The 4,304-nt window shown below is 30.1% G+C and overlaps 2 long non-coding RNA genes across 2 annotated transcripts; both read right to left on the bottom strand.

The window, feature by feature from the left end:
- Positions 1–1,337: 1,337 nt before the first annotated feature.
- LOC105119354 (uncharacterized) lies at positions 1,338–2,314 on the bottom strand. Its single transcript, XR_841122.1, has 2 exons — positions 1,885–2,314; positions 1,338–1,627 (listed from the first exon to the last, which is right to left on the bottom strand). It is a non-coding gene; the product is annotated as an uncharacterized LOC105119354 (long non-coding RNA).
- Positions 2,315–3,330: 1,016 nt separating this feature from the next.
- LOC105119355 (uncharacterized) lies at positions 3,331–4,298 on the bottom strand. Its single transcript, XR_841123.1, has 3 exons — positions 3,830–4,298; positions 3,637–3,689; positions 3,331–3,390 (listed from the first exon to the last, which is right to left on the bottom strand). It is a non-coding gene; the product is annotated as an uncharacterized LOC105119355 (long non-coding RNA).
- Between the last annotated feature and the right edge of the window lie 6 nt (positions 4,299–4,304).

A 4,304-nucleotide genomic window follows, 5' to 3' on the forward strand; every position in this document is an offset into this window, starting at 1 on the left:
TACGGTAATTTATGAGCTTTTACAATAAATTCTCATATAAAATAGGAAAGATAAATATTAATCGGGAAGATAAAATTATTATTAGCAAATAACCTAAATAAGATACTAGTGAAATCCTAATTAAGAAAATTAAATATTTTTCATGAAGTTTAGATATGAATAGTCTATCTTTTATTAGATAAAAAGAAAATATTGTCTTCTTAAAAAAGATAGAGAACTCCTACTTGTGAACTCAAAAATTAATTTAATTATATTTTATTTTTTACCAACTAATAAAACATTGATTTGAATTTAAGAGATGTTGGATTTGATTTTCTCCTTGCATATATATAATCTATTTGCACACAATATCAAATTGACATACCACATATAAATGCTTCGTATAAAAAGATTACAAGTCATTTTTATCGATATCAAAAACCATGACAGTTTACCAATCTTATCATTATAATATATTTAACTCAATAACATATTTTTTAATATGAATAATTAAATTTTAGATTTAGTGATGGGACAATGAAAATCTTTGTACTTAACTTTATTTTAGAACTTAAGATTAACTTTAAATCATTTACAATTGATGCTATTTGCAAGCTTGCTAAGAAATTTTATCATGAGATTTCAATGAACAGGAAATGTATTATTTGAGATCTCGAATAAAATATTATTAGATTGGTATGATTCATCATAATAATTTTTAGAATATATCTACCATTTCCAAATTATATCGATAATTAATTAAAATAAGTAAGTCACAATACTATTATTTGAGTGACAAGTTGATTTATTTTATTTTAACTTTATTTGTTTTTATTGCCACCATAAAGCGAGCATTTTCAACAATAAAACATATTAATACTGTGTTTTGTCATAAAATAAAAGATGAGTTTTTAGCATATTTTATGATGATTTACATTGAACAAGAGCTTAATGAAGATACTGATTTAAATTCAATCATTGATGAATTTTATTCTACAAAATATAGAAAGGTGCAACTTCAATAATATAATTTATTTTTATTTTTATTTTTTTAATTTTATATACTTTAAATTTGAATTAAAATTTTATTTCGGATCATGTGAAAATTGATATGTATTGATGCAAGTCGCTGGCCTACTTTTTGCTAGTGAAAATTGCTCGTAATCTCACAAGAAAAATTCCTGGCACCGCTGTTGGTTATAAGACTTAATCTGAAACAAAAGGATCATTAAACGGATCAACATGCCTTCAAATGATTAAACAGGGAGGATACCTCAATGATCTCCTTACTGACAAGATTGACGACAAGCAGCATTACTAACTTCTCAGTATTTTCACCATATTCTAATTAATTTGAATTTAGAAAACTTATCCACTCCTCACTGAAAAACAAGAAATTTTGGTGAACAGTAACGTCACATCTGATGTAGTTTTACACAGCAGTGTATTTACACAAAGCTAAAAATTCTGAAACCTAACAGAAAGCGTGCTGAGATTCTGAAAATCCTAGGTTGCAGGAGACAGCTGCCTCAGTTTGTCCTGTAAGATTGCCCCTGCTTCATCTGCTACAGTCTTCTTTAAGCTCAATATTGGAAGCTTATTATCTTTTTGCAAGTAACTGGTACAAAAACCAAATAAAGTTGATTGCCTGCCAATTTTCAAGTAAGATACATTGAAATGATACACCCCAGATTGTTCTTCCTACCCTACAGAAAAAACCTAATTTTTTAACTATCTAATATAGCTGATCGACAAAGTAAATGATACTGATTCAACCCAGATTGTTCTTTCTACCCTAAGCTAACCAATTTACGAGTTCTACTTATTTCATTTTGAACCAAACAAATTCTCTCAAGTTCAGAAAAAAAATAACAAATTGATAAACAAGAAGCAGTGATTAATGACCTCTAGGTCGACACCAAAACCAATCCCCAACCAGCGCCAAAGCTTCCATAGCAAACCCTTCTCCTCCTCATCACTCCTATTGCAGCCGTTTATAGTGGTTCATCTCTCTCTCTCTCTCTCTCTCTCTGCTTTGATGTTTTCCGTTTAGCAGCCAACAATTCTTTTATTCTTCGCGCGAACAACCCTGTGCCCAGCTCTCTCTCACACCTTCTCCAAAGCCAACTAAGGAAGCCAAATGCTCTGTATTTTTTTTCCCCTTCACTTTCACTGGCTATTATAGCAAAGGATTGAGTTTGGTTAGCATGGGTATGGATGTTTTGGAATCCTGAGAAAAAGCCACCCTTGGTGTTATCAAATTCACTCCAATGCCATTGTATATTCACTCCCATTTTATTATCATTACTTCTGTTTGATCTCTTGCATGACAAAGATGGCATGTAAATCAGACTTTTAAATTGAGATTTTAATTTTAAAAACTAATTTAATTTCATTTATGTCAAGCTTAAATATCAACTCTAAAGTTGGCTATTTTTTTATTTAGATCATTAGTTTTAAATTTATGTATTTTAACCTTTAATTGACTAATATATTTTTTATTTTTTTAATTTGATATTTAATTCAGTAAATTTCAGTTTTTATATTCATATGCCTCTTTTAATTTGATCATTAGTTTTGATTTTTTTAATTAAATCTCTAATGATAATTAAATTTTAATGTTTATATAATTAAATCTAAACTTTAATTTTTTCTGATTAAAACTGAAATTAATTTAAAAAATAATTTTTCTTATAACACCATATATATCCCAGTTGCATGGGACTCCTTCCCGTCCAAAAAAAATCCAATATGCTTGGGATTCTATCTTGTTGCAAATTAATTATAATTTAATACTCTTAATTTACAAAAAAAATATTTATAACATAAAAATAATTAAATAATTCTTAGATTATCCTTGATTATAGTTGATTTAATGGTATGTTTTGTACAAAAGATCCCTCGTCAAACTCTGCATCCTATCTTCTTGTTTTTAATTTTTTTATATAATTTTTAAAATAAAAAATCAAAATGAAATGAAGAAAATGTGAAATTGATAACAATTAACAACATTTTTTAAGAAAATGCTGTTGAAAGTCATGTTTACTGTAAGGAACAGCAGAGCAGGAAGAAAAAAATTAATAAAAGAATAATAAAAAGAGAGAAAAAAGATAGAAGAAGGGGAAGGAAACGATAATTTTACGTGGAAAACCCTCTCAAGATGAGGGGAAAAACCACGGGGCAATCACGGAAACACTATTATTAATTTACATGCTAAGGTAACAATTTTGTTTTTTTTTAATGTACAGATAATAGTCAAACTATTATAAGAAACAATAAGTAAAGAAATAAAAAGAAGCAAAGTCAGAAACAATATAATTAATTAATTAATTAAAGGATATATACACATTTCCTTCTCCTCCTCCGGATTTGAGCGCTGTGATTATTTCTTTTCCCCCTGTTGTCGGGCGCCTGCAATAGGAAATTGATGGATGATATATGCTCTTAATTCATCGATCGAAGCTATTATTCTCTTATTAAAATTAATTATACAGTAAAACCACACGTTCGTTCTTGTTAGATTAGATGAAGATATTGTCTTCTTAATGGATATATATACTAATATAGGCAATTAATCCAATAGGAACACCCAAAACAAACAAACAAATAAATAAATAAAAGAGGAAGTTAGTTCCTAATTATATATGCAGAAGTTACCTGCAGCCATTTATCTATTGTCGTCGTAAACCTTGCAAATACCAAGGAAGCTCCTGCCAATTAAGAGGAGAAATTAAGTTGAAGATCAGTTTCCTAAAATTATACATAAAAGTGCTACCCTTTTCTACTATTAAATAAATATATAGATACAAAAGAATGTGACGTTAGATTTAATTATAAAAGAACACTTTACCTCATCTAATCCTTCTGATGTTTGGGGTATGAGAGGCGTTGGGCCAGCCCTCTCCTCCCGCTTTGAATTGCGCTCCTATAATTGGGCTGTTATAGATTACCAGTTGCTCTAGAGTTGTTGACTGGAGCATGTAATCCGGAAGTGCTTTCAGTTTTGGGCACTCCATAATTCTCAAGGAACGAAGAGATGGCATTATGATTGAATGGAAGATGTTTGTTTTATCTTCATTTCCTCCTTCTCCTCCTTCCCACTCTTCCCACTGTCCCATTCTCCAAAAGGAAAGACTTTTCAACTTGGGGAATGCATTAATAGTATTTGACGATGATGATGATGTCTTTTCTCCAATACTAATGTCACTATCCTCACCATCCTCCCCATCAACTCCCAATCCCAAGAATTCACGCCCCACCCTCCGCACGCGTTCCATGTCACCTACGGTTAATTCTTCAAGAGATGGCAACTTCCCCAGAGGAGG

Source organism: Populus euphratica, unplaced genomic scaffold (assembly GCF_000495115.2).
Source record: "Populus euphratica unplaced genomic scaffold, PopEup_1.0 scaffold2803.1, whole genome shotgun sequence".
Taxonomy (NCBI): Eukaryota; Viridiplantae; Streptophyta; class Magnoliopsida; order Malpighiales; family Salicaceae; genus Populus; species Populus euphratica.